This window comes from Caretta caretta, chromosome 5, assembly GCF_965140235.1.
Source record: "Caretta caretta isolate rCarCar2 chromosome 5, rCarCar1.hap1, whole genome shotgun sequence".
In the NCBI taxonomy this organism is placed as follows: domain Eukaryota; kingdom Metazoa; phylum Chordata; order Testudines; family Cheloniidae; genus Caretta; species Caretta caretta.
Window position 1 is genome coordinate 57,585,031 of NC_134210.1, and position 22,280 is coordinate 57,607,310.

General features: G+C 38.7%; 1 protein-coding gene across 13 annotated transcripts in view; it reads right to left on the reverse strand.

Moving 5' to 3' along the window:
- MEF2C (myocyte enhancer factor 2C) overlaps positions 1 to 19,942 on the reverse strand; it is a 142,630-nt gene extending 122,688 nt beyond the window's left edge. For 6 of the 13 annotated variants that reach the window (XM_048851435.2, XM_048851445.2, XM_048851434.2 and 3 more), the window contains exon 1: positions 12,786 to 13,343. The gene's annotated coding sequence lies outside the window, so the exon portion shown is untranslated. Of the gene's footprint in view, positions 1 to 12,785; positions 13,344 to 14,243; positions 14,263 to 14,357; positions 14,437 to 17,319; positions 17,419 to 19,778 lie in introns of those variants that run through there. The other 7 variants (XM_048851438.2, XM_048851437.2, XM_048851448.2 and 4 more) reach the window with 5 other exon arrangements.
- Between the last annotated feature and the right edge of the window lie 2,338 nt (positions 19,943 to 22,280).

The window sequence follows — 22,280 nt, forward strand, 5'->3', positions numbered from 1 at the left end:
GCACAATATGATACAATATTTCCTCCAAGGATCAAATTCTGCACTGGAGTGGATGCAGCCAGGGCTTGCACCAATGTTTATGACAGCGTGTACACATATAAAGGTATTATCTGGCCTCCAATGCTGTTTAAATAGCAATCCCAGAGAATGGCCCATCATGGCAACAGGGTTGTTGTACTCCATGTTCAGGAGTGGATTTTGGAATCTTGCTGGGTCTTCTAAAATAAAAGTCTCTCATTCTGGGTGCAAAAAACAAAGTTAATTCATGCAACTGTCATTCTCTGAAGTATGATACAAAGATGAGGTCACAGATAGACAAGATATACATGGAAATTAATATGTCATAAAAAAAAAGGAAAACAGTACCCCTAATGAGAGAACATGGAAACTCTTCTGAATCTCACACTAACATCCAGTCTTGCTTAATTCTGCAGGCACAAAAAGGAGCAACTTCCAGCTGACTAAAGATTGTACAGTATGTACTGGCCTCGACAGCGAAAATCTTCTCTTTAGAGCATCTGGAAACCTGATGAGGACTAAAGGGGACCCAATTTCAGCCTCCACTGCTGTGGTGTGTGCATGCCACATGCCTAACATCTTTATTTGTTAGAAAAAGAAAAGGAGGACTTGTGGCACCTTAGAGACTTTATTTGTATTTCAGAATCACAACAACACAATTTTACCTCATTTAGCAAAATGGAATTCTGAAATATCACAGTAAATCTTGGTTTGATGTTTATAAAATGTATGTGTATCATCACATAGGACCATTAACATTCAGCTGAGATGAACATATACATACTCCTACTGCCTCAGCTAGCAAGATGCTCTACTATAGCTCACACTGACTGGGCACCATAAGGATCCATCCCACCTCAAGGGCTATGAATGACGCACACACAGCAAGTGCAGTGACAGGATAGGGACTCTGCTAACTGTCTAAAAGTCTATTTGGAATGTCTGACCACTGATTGGTAGTCACAACAGATACCAACACATGCTCCCACAGTGTTTCATACCAGAAGCAGGATCTGGCAGAGAAAGCAAGGGTCATCCTATTCTGAAATGTTGCATTCCATTGGTACCGCTGTTTCTACCAAATTTGGAGATAGAGTCAGGGTGGAGGTGGGGAAAGCAGGAGGATGTTAATTAACAGAATTAAATGACGATTCTGTATACAAAAGAATTTCTTAGCAGGATATGATGGGACAGATCATCAGCTGGAGCTCAAGTCAATGGAGCTATATCAATTTACATTCAATTGCATTCTATATACTCTTTCAAATACAGATATCAATATCTGTGCATGCTGGTCCTCTCCATATTTATGAAATGGGACAGAATTTCTCAACTGTAGAAAAAAGTGAAAAATCTCACCATGGCAACACAATATTCCTACCTTATAATCTGTTTCAATTTTTAAACAGTTCTTAGATAAATACTGGTTAAGAATGAATATCTGCACAATTTTTTAACCAGATTTGTTATTCTTCTTCATTTATTCAAGCATAATAATTCAGGAAGTCAGGTTTGGATTTACACCTATGTATGCAGCACAGTAATGTTAACTGTCTCAGAAACTGGCTGAGGAAGCATGCTTGCTAGGCCACAAGATCTTTCCTAACGGACCACCCAGGTCTCCATTGAAGAGGATTGAAATCAGGCATGTAATGACTAGTTTTGAGTTATTTGTTCTCACATTTTGTTCATCAGAAGGGTTATTTAACATTCTTACTCAAGGAAGTTTTCTTTAAGCAATTTTTTCCTCACCTGAAGAGGCACTTCCTGCCTCAAAGAATATATAATCTATCTATTAGTCATTTATAGCACACTCGTTGTCATAGTATCTAGTCACCTATGTGAATTTGTCATTCCTATATTGAGTTCTGCTAGCTATGGCATGACACTTCTCAAGTCAAGAAAAAGAATTAGAATGAGACAACAGTACTTCTGTAGAGCCTGATCCCACAAGGTGTTGGGCACCATCAACTCCCATTGACTACTGGTAAAATAAGCAGTTGCATATACATGGGAGGGTCCCTAAGTGAAGTCTCAAAACCAAAACCAAAGGCATTTTCTTTCTTGTCCATTGCACTTGACAGACAAATGTAACAAGAAACATACTTTTCAGATAATATAAGTAGAAGGGAAATTGTGTTTGGGAAATTAAATTTTTAGACTATGTTGAATCTAGCAGCTCTACATGTTAGATAAGATAAGAACATATATGGCCATCATCACCATAGCATCTGAACTTCGCACCACCATTAATGGATTAGCCTCCCCACATTCCATCTGAGGTACAGAATTTTTATACCCATTTTACAGATGTGGAATTGAGACACAGAGCAAATTAGGAGAATTGGCCAAAGTGGGTCTGTAGCTGAACTGAAATTAAACGTTGGTCTTTTGAGTTCTAGTCCAACAGCCTATCAACTAGACCATCTTTCTTAACCTACAGGCAGTAGGTCTTCTAAATAATACCTTTTATTACCTCAAAAGAAAACAATTATATATGAACCTTTTTAGGAATGATGGTTATTGAATTAATATGTAAAAGAAAGTTTAGAAGAAATCTGTATTATAAAGTAGTATTGTCCCCCAAAGTATGAAGTGTCAGAAATTCTGATTAGGAATGATAGTTTCAGGACCTGTTCTCAACTGCTATTGAAATAAATGAGAATGGGTTGCATGTGACTCTCAGAGACTCTCTCTTCTAGATATCGATGATTTTCCCAAATAAAAGAAACAAGTATTAAATATGCATTGTGTTTCAGAATTCAAATTAATATATGTTGGTTCACATTTTCAGTGGAAGAGCCAGTTTCTAATCTGAGATATCTAGCTTGAATTGATGCACAGCTCAAAATATCTGTGACTCTGGGTATATGCACAATATCGGCTACTCATTTAACTGTTTCATACACCGAAGACTAAGGTTTGGACCTATATATGAAAATAGAATGCCACATTTCCTTGCTTTGTAAATGTGTCAGTAGGGAGATCTTCACAAACTTGTACTTACCTAGGAGCATGGTTGAGTTTAAAGTGTCCTGTTTGAAATATTTACATTTCATTTTCAAGTGATACCAATCACAATGTTTTTAGGATAACATTTAAATTACAGGACAATCTTCTGATCCAGCAAAGGAAAGGTGGTGATCAAAGGCCCATATGGCTTACTGTCACCAGGAAAGGAGAAGGAAAACATTCTCTCCCCCAATGCCCACACAATTACGTTTCCTCAGCAATCTGGAATGGCATTATTTCAGGTCCTATCTGTGATAGTCATAGACTTGAATGGTCTCACTATTGACCTAACCTTAGTCCTCAGTGAACAGTGTGTGTTAAAAAATGTGGTAGAACAGAGTGCTAATGCTTTACAGAATGGAATAAAGTAACTTGTAGCAATAGTCAGAATCATAAAATCACCACTTGTCTCAAATATGGTGGCTAGGATCTGTCAAGAAGAGGCCAGAATAATGAAAAGTGCTGCTCTTCTGAAACAGACCACAGAATATTTCCTTTGTGTCACACCTAACTGCCGTATCACGTATCACTTTACATTGTTATTAAGTAATGCAGAATGATGCTAAGTAAGGAATGCACTTTGAGTGTCCAGTGAGATGGTATCAGTGATGTTCTTTCCCATAGGTACAGAAGCAGAGCATAAAATCACAGGCATTAAAAACGCCATGCTAAATTAATAAATTAACTTCTACCTCTATCTCTCTTCTCTATCTTAGGGATATCTATCACACCCGCTGCCACACCCGTATCCTTCCGCTAAATATATTTTTTTTTTTAAAAAGTAAACTTCCAGAAAGATATCAGTGAGTACGTTAGAGTGGAAAATGAACTGTGCTACTGATCACCAAAGTGTGTAATATCTGCGCTCAGTGCTGAAAGAACTGTTGGAAGTAGAAAATGACATCTAGATGGGATATCCAGTACTATATCTGGATGTGCAGATGGGACAAAGCTCTCATTTTGCTGCACCAAAACTCTAGTATTCAAAAGCACAAAAATACACCGCAATATTCACCAAAGACACAAAGGATGTTATCAGAAATTAAAAAGGTTTATACTTCTAATTCTATACTGCACATCATACTACTCATACTGATTCTATACTGCACCTCATTATTGCTAAAATCAGGATAAAAAACTCAGGCCCAGATCCTCAGCTGCATTGTTATCTCAGCGGGGCTATGCAGATTTTCACCACCTGAGGATCTAGCCCTACAGTTTCAATATATATAACACAAAGCAGCTCTGCTGAAATTAGGGAGCCAGCCAATCATACTTTGTTTTGAAAAATCCCTGAATCCTACTTTCTAATTAATGCATTTTCTTTAAAAATATAATTTTAAATTAGTTCCAATAGCTAGTACTGCAGCTGCAGTGCATTTAATAATACTACCCGTGATCCAACAGCCCCAGGTTATAGAAAGTTTAAAATGTTTACTCTTAAGTAATTTAATAATATACTGGTTCACTCTATTTAGTTTTAAATGAATCTACCACTCTGTAGTACCTCATTAACAGTAAGAGTTATATTTCTGATCTCTGGCATTTATGCATGTATATTTTGGATGAGGCTATATATCTTGTAAGCAGTTGTAAGGCTGTATTCTCTGGCCCAGTATTCCAACATATCAAGTGTGTTGTACAGAAGGTTGGGTACATGTGCAATTTAACACTTGTTTCATGTGTTGTGGAGGGGCAATAAACCTATTTTTTAGTCAAACCCATGTGCATAACTTATATCAATTCTTCATCTGCATCTTATACATAAGAACAAGATAAAAGAAGAAAATCAGACCACTCTCTCAGAACAGTCTGTAGGTAATGCAGGATCTCATCAAAAACTGCTTCAAAGATCAGTTCCTCATATCGATGAAAACACTTTTAAATTATTGTGGTTAAAGATACTGTTGAAACTGTTGCCCTATTTATTCTACATGATTATTGACTGTTCATAGTAGGCCAAATCCTGTGGACATCAATGGAAATTTTGTTCTGTGGGATAAGGCTTTATATAAAGACTAAAGGCTGTGACCCACTATCAGACAAGCCAAACCCGCGAAAAAAATGCAGAAATTGGGTTTGTTTTTGGCTTAATTGGCTTGTGAGTTGCTTGTTGGCTAGTTTTTGGCTTGTAGCTTGTTGCTTCTTTTTTTTTATTGTCTCCTTGCAAGCACGGGAAAGGGGCAAGCACAGGCAAGGGGGGGAGAGAGTCAGGGGTGCACAGCAGGCCCACTACAGTCCCAGACTGCATGCTGGGGGGATCTAATCACATAGAGTGTTGGGGTCCTTAGGGATTGGCTTGTTTTGGCCTTGTTCTGAAATGTATTAGCTTGATTTTTGGCTTATTGTGAAAGTCAGGGTGCTTATTTACCGTGTGAAAGTTGGCAACTGTGCCCACTATGGTGCATTTGAATACTGTCCCACACATTGATCCAGATCGTGTCACACCCTTAAGATCTTCATGGGAATCCACCCCACTACACATATTTCACCCTTACGTGGATGTGACATGCAAGAGATGGGGATGGAGCTGTGGCAGGCCTGTGAAGGTGTGAACCAGACACATTGTCCCCCTCCACCCTTTCAGAACATACCCAAGCTTTATTCATTTTTTTACAGACTCCCCAGTAAAAAGTGCCCTTCTGTGGCTTTTTATGCTAGAGACAATCTGGACCATTTTAATTTTTGTGCTGATCTTTGAAATGTTTTAATGTTATTTAGGTTAGACTAATGCACTATTATTTTACTTATAGACAATAGCTATTCATTTGTTATTAAGAATAATATAATTTATTACAAATTAAAATCAATTAAGCTTCCTTAGTATTTGCATTTTTCTGTCATTATAAAGTAATGTTTCCCATGGACAACATGCTGCATTAAGTTTACTTTGTAGATGTGTTTTCCAAGCAATTTGCACAATCCTCCACCATGTCCTTTATACAGATTTTGTTAACTGGTATTGGTTGACTGTTTAAAAGCAAATACTGCAAATACTATGTATTGGTTCCACAAATGACATATATCCTTCCTATATTTATGGAAACAACACAAATAGTGTTACCTCTAATCTGATTTGCCTAACTGTACATCTCTGGATCATGGCATTAGAGATACATGATAAACATGGCTGGGTTCCAGGAACAGCATATATTTTAATAATCATGCCTATAGTTAACTTTGCCTTCTAAATCATACAATCAAAGAAATTAGAATCAGAAAAGACATGTTACGGTAGAGCTCCAGTTTCACTCAAGCAACTCGAGATGCACGAGGAAACGAGGAACACAGGGGATTGGGGGACTTTATGTTACCAAGACAACACCACCCCTGATCCTGGGGGCTGCCTCAGTGCTGCCTCAACCTGAGCTCCCTAGGAGCTGCTCCGCTGGTCAGGATCTCTGAATCTCTTCCTTCTCTAGCCCCAACCCTGCCATGCCCCCATAGCCAACATGCTGAGCCCTAGCACAGCTTTAAGCCCCCTGTATGACACTGCAATGGCACAAAGTGCCAATGATCTAGCCCATTGGGTCATCTAGTCTACCCCATTGCCATTACAGGACTGTTCCCTACAGCAGAGTCTCAAAAATTCTCAGGTACTATAAATAACTCAGATGATAGGGCTTCTACCATTTCCCCGAGGACATTATTCCACAACCTAAATATGTGTCACTGTAAGGAAATGTTTACTGACACTCAGTTTAGCTTAATTTCAGCCTAATACTCCTAGACATACCCTCCCCACACTTGAGCTGCCCTAAAAAATTCCTCTCCGTGCTCCTCTCCACTTCAATCTTTCAAATTTACTTTCTCTTTTCAAGGGAAGAAGCAGTGCAACTACAGTAGTTCTTGTGGGAGACTTACATCCCTTCTTTGCAATTGCAAATTTGCAATTTGAAGGATGAACCCTCTTTCATACTTTAAAGTGTTTCCAAGATTCAAACAAGTTTAAAGATCTGGGATACTGTCCAATTACAAGTGGCTTAAATAAATGGCAGATCCCAATACTGTTGAGCCCTAGTTTAAATTATTCATAAATGCGACAGATATGTGAGTGAGGCAGAATGCAACCTAAAGAATCATAGAATCCTAGAATATCAGGGTTGGAAAGGACCACAGGAGGTCATCTAGTCCAACCCCCTGCTCAGAGCAGGACCAATCCCCAACTAAATCAAGACCAGATGCTGCACTTGATCTAAAGCCAAACTCCAATTTATTTCAGTGGGAGTTGCATACATGGATATGACCATAACTATTTAATATTTGAAAATATATATTTATATGTTAATATACACCTATATGTGTTATATATGCATTGTGAAAAAGACATTAACTTTTATGAGATTTTTTAATTGGTAAAGTTCAGATTTGTGAAAGTGTAAGGAGTCTCACTCTCTTTATATCTATTTGTAACTTACATGGTAAGCCAAACATTTATGAAATCCAATGTTTTTCCTCAAAGCGTTAGAACAACATGTTATATCTCTGAGGTCACAGTTATGCTATTCTCATACCTTACTGAAAATCTTGTGACATTCAAATTTGCAAAACTGCTACAAATCCTATTTTCTTCTTCATCCTTATAAAATTGCACCTGACCATTCAAATGGAGTCCACTAAGTTATACTTCATCACAGTAGTTTGCTGGAGCCACAAAAACCTTAGTGCTATACAACTTTTTTGAACATCAGACCCCTCTCCCCTCCAAAAAAAATTCTCTACTGTCAGATGGTATTAATCTAATAAAATCATATTTTTGTTCAAGTATTGGTGAGTCATGTTGTAGCCATATCAAACTTGTGGAAATCTAAAGCTGTATTTCAGTTTTCACCACTACGTACTCTATTCATCTATATATAAAAGACTTGATTTGCAAAGGTGCTGGTCACTTGCAGCTTTCATTGAAGTCAGAGTGCTGTGGATGCTCCAAACCTTTAAAAATTAGATTAATACTGTTCTCTTACTTATTCAGATATAAAATACACAGGAATAATTACAGAATGTGACAAAAATTAATTATTTTATGCTGCTTTAGGGTTTGAAGTAAGACGGCAAGTCTCGCAACATTCTTTCTCTTTTTTAATTTTATTTGGCTGTGAGGCACTCCACGATATTTCAAACTCTTCTGCAGCTATATTTTCAGGGCCTTAAAAATGGAAAAGCTAAACTATCAGCATCTTTTTTAAACCCCATTTGAGCCCTATAATACTTTCAAAAGTTCATATAATATACATGTGAAGTAAAAGAGACAGAAAATGCTCTCTATCTGGGATACAAACTTTCCAAAATACACTTAAACAATGTTAAAGAAAAATTGTAAATGTGTGCATAGTATCGATTGAGATGAAACATCTCATTTACAGGAATTTCCTGTCTGATTTTAATATCACACAAAATTGAACACATAAATGTTAATTTTATGTATCACATCAGATGTAGGCAATGAAAAAGCAATGTTTACATTTATGGGTGACTCATTAGTGTTTTATTATGTGAAACACTAGGAGGCATCAGTTGGGTAAAAAAAGAAGTTCAGTTTCAAAAAAGGTAAGACATTACCAGAACTAGTCATCTATGAAAGTCTGATACTTCCAAATGTTGGTATAGTATATATGTCATAACTTTAACAGGAACACTTTATATTATATTGCCAAATTAGATTGTAGAGAAAGAAAAAAGGCCCACATTTGATTTGCTAATTATTTTTTAAAACATACTGTGATGTCTACAGATGTAACACAAAGTACAGCTGAATATTATATTTTAAAATATAATGGAATATACCTGGAACTAAGATAATTTACTTGATGCTTAGTGCCACACTTTTGCTAAATTGTAAAATGCAGATGCTATCTGCATATGTTCCTAGTAGGATAAGTGCTACGAATTTAGTATAGTCTCAGGCAGTTTCAAGAATGATCTAATTACGGTTGAAGGATGTATCACCTAACCATTTTTTTTTTTAAAAAAAAGCCTGCAAAACACTCACATACTCTAAACGTTAAGTCTATTTTCAACAAGTGTTGAATAAACTGATTTTTTGAAAGACATGCAACAATGCTCCATGTGGATCATTTTTTTATCACATCATATAAAACCAATCATTTCAAAATTGAATTTTCCCTGCTTTGAATTGTATTTAACAATGACTAAGCAACAGGGTTATAGTATCCTTATATAGTAATCAATTGAAATTGACGTGTGCCTTGCCATGCTGCAGCAATCAGCTTTTATCTCTGTCCGATCAAAATGACATGAGAACTGCCTAATCCTTCTTTTGTAAGGCATATAAGACTTTGTTGTCACTGTTGGTTTTGTGAATCGCCTCTATAAGCTGGTCTGATTTCCTAAAGATGACAGATCCCAGTGAACAGCCAAGCTCTACTGCACTGCAGTCAATGCGACCGGGAGATTAAGGTACAGTACTGAAGACACTAGCTTTTAATCACCTGTCCACATGTAACATATTGACCATCAGCTCTCAGAAATTAGCTTAAATCCTTTCAGAGAAGCCAGGCAATTACTATATTTATAAAATGAAAAAAAGAGTATTTAAAATATTTCAATTCTTCACTTACAAGTTAAATCGTGCATGCTGACCAGAGTTCTTCTGTACATGTTTTATTTTTGAAATAAGATGCAAAGATATATTGTTAACCCTTTCATAGACTAACCTGATATCGTTAATCTTAGTGCTAACGTTTTTTACCTCTTGAGTTACAAATAAACCTGGTTTTAATTTTAGAGGTTTGTCTCTAAATCACCAAATAGACTAAAATGTAGATGTAGAAAAATGTCTGTTTTTATTACACTGTGGGATTTAAGAAGCCTGAAGTGCATTACACAAATTATACTCCAAAATGTTGCATCAATGAATACAATAAAACTTTTATTTTATTATAGAGTATCTTATTTATGTTATTTCCACAATCAGTGTACTTAAAACAACACCAAACCATCTTTTTTGAATTTTTGGTAAATTAATGTGTAATTTAGAAGCTTGGTCCAACAGGTGAAAAGGTAGTTGAGAATCATAAAACATTCTTTTATGCATTCAAGATCAGGGAATGACTTTTTGCTCAACAAGATACAGAAATACTCTTACGGATGCACTGTACTACTTTACCTATCAGCTGAAAAATTAACCTGTTACAAAAAAGAGTAAAAGAAAGAAAAACTTTAAATGGCAAAAAAAAAAAAAAAAAAAAGAAACTTCTACGCAACTGTTAAGTTTCTACGTAGTTATTTAACTATTCCTTCCTATTACAGAGGTACACAAAGAAGTTAAAAACATTCACAATCAAACATTTTTAAAGATGAACTTCTGGAAAAAGTCTGGAAAGGTTAATTTCTGTTTGTCCACAAGGCACTAAATGTTTGAAACTCACAAGATAAAACTGTTTATCTGATCATCTCTCTCTCTTCCTCTCTCTTTTCTATGCGTAATTTACATACACACAAATAAAAGGACTTTATCAAGAAAAATGATATATGCACTAAAAAAAGTTTTTAGAAGAATCTTCAGACTACTATGAAATTGGAAGAAGCTTAAAAAGTTAAAAGTGCTTGTCTGATCACTGTAAGGTACTCCTAAATTGGCAATCCAGACACATCATTTGGAAAGATTTTAATCTCACATATTGTTCCTCATTTATTGTAGCATCAACACTGAAAGGCATGTTTAAACTTAAATTGGATTTTTCTTGGTCAAACAGGCTAAAGAGAAAAACTCCGAGAACATGGGATAGTAGGTTACGACTGTACTCTTTCATAAGGAAATGTAACATGGGACTCTACTCTTTCACATCTTATGACAACTACCAGACAGACATCTGATTTAGGATCTTCTCTCTGTGGGCCTGTTCCTGAAAACTGTTACTCTCATGAATTGTCTATCTTTATACAGGTAGTCCTACCATCATCAGTGGGACTTATTTAAGGACTACTTGCATGAATGCAGGTTTGCATGATCAGGCCCTAGATTTGTCCTTCAGATACTGTCCATAAGATAAACAGTAAAAAATGTATGTCAGATTTTTAAAACCAAATGACGTGTATTGCAGGAGTACAGACACTCTGGATTTAGGGCCCAAACCTGAAGTTCTTACTTAGTCAAGTCTTTCAGTGTCTTCAATAAGAGTTAGTATTTGACCCAATAGGAATGACGTATTTCACCCAAATACAGAGGAAAATATATATATTATGTCATAGTTCTATAATTATTTAAATAAAACAGTTAAAATAAGAAACACTGTGGGATTTCTGGTTGGTTGGTTGGTTTTTGTCTCAGCACAATGTTCTAAGCATCGTCTAACAATAATAATTTAGAAAATGACATATTTCCAAAGTGGCCAATTACATGAGTGTTTGAAACTGAAATCAGCCGGTAATACAAAGGTTCAAACTGGTTCACAGGTGGTTATATTTCCATGCCCTGCCAAGCCTCTAGGGATTAGAGTTATTATACTCCATATAAACATCTTTCCTCTGCAACCACAATACCCTGCAAAGTGCCAATAAAAAGAAAGCTAGTCACATTTTTTTGTCTAACATAATTGGTCTGCTGGCCACCTTTATACCCCTTTTAAAATAAATCTATGAAATTAGAATATAATTTAAGGCAATTGCCATTAAATTTATCATCAGATATGTAGTAGGAAAATGCATTTTGTGACTAGGCAATTCTCCACAGACCTCCAGTAAAATATTGGCAAAGTGCCTTTCTCTGCTTAATTCTTACATCTTAATATTAAGGTACATGTTAAGATATTTAATTTAAAAGACAGGTATTTCCTAATCATAACCACCACATACAACCAATGAGAATAAAACTTTCTTTAAAAACATATAATCACAGGGCCCTGAAGTGACAGAAATTATTCAGATATAAAGTTTTGCCCTGTGCTATTTACCCTTTTCATGTACGTTTGGAGTAAAAGAATTAGTAATATAGTTTTATTCTTGTTCAGTTTTCCAAGATGACAGAACACCATACTAAATTATCTAGAAAATATAAGTATTCCAGTTCCATAATGCACCAACAGTCTCTCTAAATTCCCCCTTTACACTAAACTTTATCTTAGACCTTAAGTAACTTTAATCAGAAGTAAAAAATAGCTAGTTTTGTAAAGGAGATCTAACCTTACTCACTCTTAATATAAAGATTAATTCAAGTATTATGCGAATACCAGAACTTGCATTCTAACAGAAATAAACACCAAATGCCATAATGCAAGCTGCCTCTGCATCTCAAACGTAAGTGTGAAAAAAGGAGATGCAAAAAGGTATGCACTTACAGGCATGCTTTATCTAAAACTGAATGCAAGAATTGAAAAGAGCAGTGGCATATGACGTTTAAGAGTGTTTTGTTCCCATGCCAGACTTTCTTCAGTGAACTGTTCGATAAATCCGGGGGCAAGTACTACAAGGTCATAGCATTTGATGAAATATTAAAACCAAACTGCACACACTTCACGATATCAAGCACACTAACAACGCGAACTAACTTCATGAAACTTTAAACACTCAAGAGACTGAAGGCGATGAGTAATTTGAATAGCTGGTGATTTAACTAAGTTGCTTGACTAAAAAGTTACTTTAAGGCAATCGATAGTGGAATCATATATTTAAAAGTATACAACTAACCTCAATCCCAGTACACATACATTCTTAAAAATGCAAGAGGATATGTATATGGGGCTCATATACAATCCCCACTCTATTTTATTTCCATTCTGAATTTCATATGTACTTACATTGCAAACATTTAGATGAGTAGACTAGTCCTTGAGATATTTTCCTTTCTTAGGAAAAAAAAATAAAAAAAACAACAAAAAAAAACCCTTTACTTCTTCCAGCCTTTTAAGTGTTCACCACCTGATTCAACATGCAGCCTCCTTGAACCACACACAAGCCTCAAAGTCAATCCAATAGCAGCCAGAAGATGTCTGGGGTGTGTGTGTGTGTGTGTGTGTGTGTGTATCTGTGTGTGTGTGTGTGAGTGCACAGCGTGGAGGAGGAGAAAGTGGCTGTGCTGCTGGCTGGATTAAAAGTAACCGGACTCGTCCTGAAAGCGTCCAGGAAGGAAGTGACAGAAGGCGAATGGGAAAAAGAGAGCAGCTCACAGCCTTTGTAACATCGCGGAGGGGGGAAAGGAAGAGGCAAGGAAGGGATTCAAAACTACACGCTTGATGAGGTGTCCTTTTCTGCGTTTCTCCCCCTTCCTCCCTTCTCTCTGTCTCTCTCTCGCTCTCTCTCCCACAATCCCAAACGAATGACTCTCTCCTCCCGAGCTGGAGAAATAATCAGTTTCACTCTTGCAAAAAGAGGGCGGGATCAGATCCCGAAAGCGTTTTAATAAAACAAACATAGAGCGGCAGCAGCTCCTTTCCTTGCCCCTCTAGTCTAAACTAGATTGATAAATTACTCCACTACACTACTTTAATTATGTATATGGTATGCAGAATAAATCACCGAACATCAGCACCTCAATCAAGCACTTTTTAAATGATAATTGCATCTTGGGTGAATCAATCTCTCCATTCCTGACATTTTGCTAATTTTAGTTTTGCGGTGGGGGTAATGGCATATGCCACAGGCAAACCTAATGACAATGCTTTATAATACAAAATTAAGAAAACACGGCAAGCGGGTGCATCTCCCCCCCGCCTCCCCCTTTCTGGTGCGTTACAGCAGCAATAGGACACAAGACCACTGCAGGATCTGGGAGAGAGACACTCTGGGCCAGCTCAGAAACAGCCACGGCAAATGCTGCGCACACTGGAATTGCGGCTAATAAAGGGCGCCCAATGTCCTTCAGTGGCAACACTTACACAAAACAATCGCTGCCTGAATGCGAGGAGTTAGGGGGAAAAGGGGTTTACAACTATATTTTAAATGCTGCTACCCTAATATGCCCGTGATCGTCCCCATATGTGTTCGACAGGAAAATATCTGAGCATCAATACATTCCAATGTCTATGTACAAGAAAGCGGAGATAGGTACCCAACTGAAATAGAGTATGCCGGCAATTATTAAAGGAGAATAAACTGAAAGGGGCGCTGAAATGCAAGCGGCAGAGAAGATCCACTAGCATCATCAGCCCAGCAACTGGGGGCTGTCAGGCCAGCAACTTTTTAATCGGTTTCGAAACATATCCAAACATATCTGTGCAGCAGGCGTGTGTATTTTTAGCCCGCATGACATTTCCTACCCTGTCTCCCTGCACCTTTATTGGCCTCTTTCTTCGGAGCCTTCGGTCTGTAAACCAACCCAACTTCCCAAAAGCATTAGACTTCCGTATCCAATTGCTGGTGACTTCACTTACCCTGGGCTGCTTCAGCTGTACAGGAAGCAGACACGGGGCTAGGAGAGAAACGATCGTGATGCTAACGTTTGGGGGAATGCAAATATACAGACTCCCTCAGGGAACAGGCTTGCTGGTTAGATAAAGTACTGTTTGCCTCATTGCACAAGTCCAAATCAGACCCTACTGCATGAGATGGTCTTTCTGCAGACTTTTCCACAGAAATGTAGTATTTCCAACACACTATATAATAGGACAGAACCTTCTTCATATGCTCATTTACCTTTACAACCAGTATTGAAAAGACTCTTCTGTATACAAATTAAAGTCAAAATTAAGCATATTTAAAAATTTGTGAGTAAAACTATTTTGCTGATTCTTGTTTTAACTTTTATGTAGATAGCCAGCTTCTATAATGCTTTGAGAGCAACAGGAGACTTTATAAAGGTATAAGCCATAACAGACAGGAGTAAAGGAAACCTGAAGAATATATATAAAATCAAAGCAGTGAATAAAACAACAGTGAGATTTATTTTGGTTTACTTTATTTTTATTTCAAGGGCCTAATCCTACACATTTTTTGCATGTAAATATCCCACTGGGCCATTGACTGACTTCTAAAATTTCAGTGTAGGTAATTAATAAATATCTGCTTACTTTATTGTATATTCTAAAGCAGGAATGCTCAAAGCATGACCAGATCTGAAGGAAACTGATGGAGTTATAAAATATTGCCCATGACTGTTCTCAGTTTTGATACTTAGGTGGTGCCTTAACTCACTACAAGTCCCATAACCCTCTACTCCATCATGATCAGATTTGATAATAGTGGGCAGCCAATTCTTACTGGACAGATATCCACATCCCATAAAACACAACAACAACAATTCTCATAATTAATAATAAATAAACATAAACATTTATACTGCAGTAGCATCTAGAGGCCTCAGCCAGGTAGGCACCATACAGACATATAATAAATGACAGTAGTTGGCACACAGGTTAGCAGTTTCAGCAGAGGGGCCAAAACCTGGGAGAACATGAAGTCTGAACTACTCTTTCAGCCCTAGTGGTCTCACCAGGTTTGGAGTGAGGCACGCAGATCCTACCCCTGCTGTGCCTGTTCTGTAGCTAGAGTTTCATTCTCCCAAGCGTCAATATAGCACCAGTCTTTCCCACAGCAATACCACTAATATTTTCTTAGTTTAAAAAAAAATGCTTTGGGACATCTAGTTTTCATTATGCGTTGGGACATCTAGTTTCCAGGCTCACACCTTTGTGCTGTAGATGAAAATGGCAGTAATCTGCTGCATTTTGTGCAAGCTAAATGCATCTTTCAGGCTTTTGTCTAGTTGCTCGAGCAGACCCTTCAGTTGGCAGGGTAAAGCTTGGATGGTACCTCAATTCAACATCAAGAAATCAGATAGCAATTACCACAACAAAGTAATATGTACAGCTGCTTAATATGTCTACTATGCCTTCCACATTTTTAGGCTCTGAGGGCCTAATCTTTAAATAGTTGTGACCTTCATATATTAGAGTATCTGTAAACTGTGCCAGGTTTTTGTCAGAGCACAATTCACCAAAACAAGGTAGAGGACACCTCCATCTTAAAACAGAGTTCAAACATTAAGCGGAAAAATAGACAGCTGAACAGATCTACAGTAGAGGGCATGCTTCCTCATCAATCTGAGGATTCAATAAAGCATGTATTAGTGCACAAATATGCAATATCTTTTGATATATGTGCAGAAGCTTTCTACCTGGTAGGGTTAATTTTAGAATCTGGAATAATTTTAAACAACAAAAAATCTTTGCTTTGTTATCTGCACCAAGTTTTAAAAACATGCATCATAAATAGCAAATATTTTTGGGGAGAATCCCCATTGGACTTCTTCCAAAATAGTCTAATCTAAGCTATAGTTCCTGTTGTAAACTGGTCATTCATAGGCCTGTTGACAACCTGTACTATGAAAAACGTTGCACCTTTTTCCAACTGCACCACCTGCCATATCTGAATTAAACAATAAAGCATAACATGAGGTGGGATCATTAGAAGTTCAGATCCCCAAAGCCTTATTAGAATGAGATACAGCCAAGTGTCTCTTTTCCTTAGAGTGTGATTATCTCATGGTTATCTTAGTGAGCACCCCTATAAAGGGTCTTAGTAAAGTCCATTTTTAATTTTCTTAAAAGAAATGAGGCTACCAATTTACATCATTAAGTGACATTTTACCAGAAGAAGACTGAGATTAGGGCAAAATGATCCACAGACTTTGCATCCTAACCCTGGGGTGGTATAGTTTCTATTTTCTGTGCAGAGTTCTGCCACACCCAACTCCACCTCTTGCTCTTATAACCACCTCTCTATCTCATAACAGTAGTGTACTAAAGCACTTCTTCCTATGTCTGTCTGCTTTTTAACTTGGCCCATGCTGGGTGTAGCTTTTGAAGTGAGCTTTAAAAAATTATTTTAAAGTGAGCTGGGGCGGTTGCCACAGCAACCCACCCTGAGAGGAATCAAGGCTATAGATTAATCTACCCCACAAGATTATTCAACAGTACTGTATTTGTTCTGCAGTCATTCAGAATATTCCTTCAATTCATATGCCTTTATAATTGAACATAATGTATACATTCGGAAAATCTCAAAGATAATAGGATATGGATTGCAGGAGCAGAATTTAAATATTTTATAAACCATAGAAAAGAACTGGAATGTATATAATTTCTTGTCAAATGAATTAATTATAAAAGATATTCACAAGGCATGGCTGAGACATGAACTTTAAATAAAATGGTATGCCATTACTAAAATGGTGTAATGCACAGCAAGCAATTATTACAGAAAGCCTTTGTCAATGGTATACCTGTAAGTACACAATACAGAAGAGTTTGCTGTCAAGGCTTTGCTCTGAGCCTAAAATTTGAAATTATAAATACTACTTAATAATATTAAATACAATAAATATTAAACACTCACCATATACACCCTCTTTATTGTCAAAATCATCCGCCTCCAATGCTTTACTTAATCTGTTCCATAGTAGTTACTTCACAGTTTACAATTCTTATTCGGCACCTTAGATATTTAAAAGCACAAAAGTAGCATATTATTAAAATGTAGGTCTGTGGTAGTGATGCAAATGCATTTAAAGAGATGTATGAAAGAAACAGCTTCTGAAAAAAACTGAGGCTTTATTGTTCTGAACTTACATCTCACGATCATATCACTTTTAACTATATATGATCAAATACCTTTATGTATTAAACAACTGCAGTAAAATCCATCTGAATCCTACTTTGGGGATGCTGAAATATCAATAAAATTGTGAATGGTAATAAAACTATTGATCGCAGATTGTAATAATCTTCCAAGTAGGTATTATATATAATATTACATTTATGGTTGCATTAACTGTTTTTTTTAAACAGTTCACTCACTGCTTAATGAAGAAGTATACTGTACAGATGTAACAATTAAAATTATTGTGTCAGATACTGGAATTTTATGGCAAAGTGTATTCATCAATTTATTTTCTTCTTTTAAGAACTATTGTTTTTTACACAACAACAACCATCTGAGGAAGGTTCCATAAAGGCCTACCTTCTAGATTGCAAAACTGCCTGTAATCAGAACACTTTTCTTCTTGTATTGTCTGTCCGGCCTTCTGTACACCCAAACTGTAATGTGCCCCCCAGCAAAGTAATCGAGTAAATGGCCAGGTTTATAGCTGTAGACTATTTGAATCATTTGGACCATTTCTTATCTGATAGTTTCCTGATAATATCTTGCCTACTTTAAAAAAAAAATCATTTTTATTTGCATATTTGAAATGGCTTGAGAATTACTGCACAAGACAGTGTTTGAGTTTTAGGAGAAGCTTATTATTGTTCATAACCAGGAAGTTAGTGTATCTCTTGAGGTCATTCACAAAACACTCAGATTTACACAAGATTGGTCCTGCAAAATCCCCCTCACAGGCACAGTATGCCTGGTTTCACCTCCCAACTACAGTGTGGGTCCCTTTCTTTAAACTTTTTATACTAGGGGTGGGCTAGATTCCAAAGAGGGGCAATAAGGGGTGGGGGGGGGGAAGGGGTGGGATACTTCTGAGCCTCTCAGGAACTTGGGACTCTGGCCAGCCTTTGCCAAACATCTACAAGCCCACAGCCAAGGGCTGCTTTTGAGTCAAAACAGCCCAAACCCCAGCAGATGATTCTTATGGCCACTCAATCCACTGACACTGCACACATTACAGACCAATCAAAAGTACAGTAAAGCAACAGCCGCGCAGTACCCGTTTGATTTCCCCTCCTCTCCTCCCGCTTCAGGCTGCTGCCGGTGTAGTGTCAGAAAAAGAACAGCCAACACGTGTTACGCGTTGGTACTGGTAGCAAAATGTGTCCGTAGCGGCTTTTGACACTACACCCGGCATCGGGGCTCAGCTCCAAGATCTCTCCCTCCTCTCGGATTTGTAACTCACAGTTCAACGAGCGGGTGTGTGTGCACAGTGTGTGCTTAGGAGAAAGAGAGGGGAGGGACAAACGCCGTTTGTGTGCACTAGGGCAATAGGTCTTGTGTGTGCACAGGGGATGTCACTCGTGGACATGAACTGGGAAGAGAGGGACAAATGTGCGTGCGCACTGAAGAGAGGGCAGCAAGTGTCACCCGTGAACATGGAAGGTGGTGTGGGTGTGTGCATATACACACATTAGGAGGCGAGAGGCAGATTTCGGGTGCATGGACCCCGGGGGGGGGGTGGTTAATGTGTCCTGGATGTTGGGAGAGAGTGCTGTTGGGTGTACCCGTGGAAGGCATGATGGAGCGGGAGGAGTACAAGGAGTGTGACCTACGCGTTTGGAGTGAAAGGAGGGTGGAAGAAGTGGGTAGCAGAGGAGGAGGACGAGGTCCTACGCGCTGTGTGTCTCTGAGCTGAGAGACAGAAGAGCATCATCTGTGTCATGGATAGGTTGTGGAGAGCCGGTGATGTGTCTGTGTGTATGCGCGCGCGCGCGCAATAGGGGAGCGATGCGGTGTGTGCACCCTGTGGAGGACCCGCGTGCGCGCGCTGTCGAGGCGAGCCCGGCTTTATGGATGTGTGCTTTCGGAAGGAGGTAAGAATGCCACGTGTGTGCGCGCCCCGGGGGCAGGGACGGGCGGCGCGTGTGTATGTGTGCGCGCGCACTGGAGGGAGAGTGGCGTGGCGCAGGGTGAGAGGGAGGGAAGGGCTTTTTGTGTGCGCACTGAAATGGGCCGGCGGGGGGGGTGTCACTCACAGTGCGGGGGTGGAAGTGGGTTGCAGAATCTGTTTGCTCTGGGACAGCATAGTAACCATGACTTCTTTCCCTGCCCCTCTCCGACTAGAAAAGCCCGGAGGAGGCAGAGGAGAGGCGCATTAAGGAGGACCAAACCCCAAAATAAAGCAGAAATGCACTTACATGCCGGACACAGTCTGGATGCCCAAGAGTCACACAGTGCGCTCTATGCCCTGCGTTATCAGTCAGTCAGCCAGACTAGGCACCACTGCCCAGTCTTCCTCGCCTCCTGCTCCCCCCGCCACTGCCCCTGGTTTGCCCGTCTGGACTCAGGGTCCCACAGGGCTTGGGCGGGAGGGAAGGAGCAGGAACACGTGGGGGCTGCCTGTCATCATAGCGGAGCCATCAGCGCTCCCAGGTCCTCTACTGCCGCTGCTCCCCGTCCCATCCGCACGCGCCGTGTGCGCCTCGGCTGGAGCAGGCTCAGCAGGGGCTGCTGGCAAGAGAGTGCTGCTAAGTCCCCTGCTCTTCCTCCACGGGGATCATTTGGAAAGGTGGATGGGGTGGGGGTGGGGGATAAGCTGTGCATTTTTAAAACGCGCTATTAAACCATACCAGCATGGATCCCACCTACCCACTTACATCTCACCGTGCAAAGAGGTTTGCTGCAGTCGGTGAGTCCTGCCCAAGGCGGAGATCCATCCCTCTTTCTGTTTGCAGAGCAGCTGCAGCGCTCATGCAAACGAGCAGGATTTGGGGGTTTTTGAAAGCACACATATGCTTTAAAAACAGAATACTGATCTGGTTGGCTGTGGTAGTGGATTCAGACTGATAAGGGTGTGAGGTTATTTTTGTTTGTTTGTTTGTTTGTTTTGGCAGTATCTTGAATCTTCGTGGAATTATATTTGCATTGTTTGCTAGGTGCAAACTCAGAAGAATAAATGTGATAACACCCCTTCTTTTGCTTCAGGAGTTTCTCAGCATTTACATTAGATGTCACTTGTTTCAGGAGTTTATTATAACTGAGCTGGGCAAATCACTGGCTACTGAAATATTCCCAGACACCTCCCCCCCCCAAACAGTGGTGATTGTAGAGCTGCGTCAATTATTTGGGCTAAAAAACTTTTATTACAACTTTGTTGTTATTTAAAATAACAGAAAGAGAGAGAGATGCGAATGACAGGAAATTCTAACTCAGGGTTGCATCTGTGAAAGTCTTGAAAATCCATCAGCAACCTTAACTCTGCTCCGGACTCCACTACCTAGTGAGCTGAGCTGTGCTGTGCATGAACCCACGTGACAGAGATATGGCTCCTGTGCTAAACCTGTCAGGCACTTTACATTTTTTTGTCTGCCTCTCTGTCCTTGGTGGCTACAACTAGTATTTGTACAGTATAAATAGGTTTATAGTGGAAATCTATTTGCATGTGAGTGTTCATGTCTTAGACCACATTGGGAGGAAGAATAGGTATAGTTCTCTATATAGCACATTTAATGGAATGGGAGATAGTCATGAGTGGTTGAGGGAAATATGTAAATTTGTAATAGAAAACTATATTGTTGATGGGGAAGAGAGTTGGTAAAGTTGTTTGATGTAGCTAGTGTGTCTGAGATATAATGTGGGAGATGGCTTATTCTGCAAAGGGGAATTTGACTATAGGTGTGTGGTTCCTGTGTTGTAAGAATGTAATTTTTATGGGTTGTTGTAGCAGGGGTATGTCGCTCATATTTATAAATATATGTAAAGATATATTGAGTGTGTTTCTCTATGGGATAGAGAGAGGGAGCAGTGGTAGGGTTGTTTATGGCATCTCTTATTTTCCAGACTTTCAAAAGTTCCCCCCTCCCCCCATAGATAGGTCTTGCTTCTCCCTTATTGATGTTTTCAAGGGTCTTTGCAACAGATATAGACTAACTGACTGTACAGGCAAAACAATGAAAATGTCTATACACAAAGTATGCCACCGAACAAACAAAGTGAACAAACTGGAAAAAAAAGGGATTTTTTTTTTTGCTAACGTCTTTCATTTATAGTAATCTTAGGTGTCACATTGTTATAGCAGGAAACATTCTGAAACTGATCTCCAAGTTGATGCTGTCCCCCTTTTAATATTTTCTAACCTTTTTTCCCCCAAAGAGTATTTATAAATAAACCAGTGAAATGTGACAACATTTGTAGATAAATGTTTTCTTTGATAAAGAGCCTAGACTTTGCTAAAATCATTGTAAAATGTAAAAAACAATATTTGCTGTTCAGTGAAACAGAACAAAATATTAGAATCAAATACTGAAGCTTCCTATCCCAGGGGTGGTTCCACTAATGGAGTTTACACACCAGAGATCAGGAAAGCTTTTAAACCTGTTGTGATCTTGGAAGAATTTGTGAACTCCACCTGATTCTTGATCTTTTATAGGTGTAATGTTAGAAAACATTTTTGTCTATGGACCAAATTCAGGAAGACACTTAATTTCCTTATTTTAAGCATGTGTGTAGTCCCATTGACTTCAAGGGGGCATGTGTTTTAATACCTTGCTGAATTGGGGCCACTGTATGAATTATCATCTGTGAAAGCTGCAGAGTTGACATACCATCCATACAAAATCTTCATGGATTTCTGTGGGGCTCAGGGGCTTGATTGAAAGCCCATTCAAATCAGTTGGAGTCTTTACATTGACTTCAGTGGG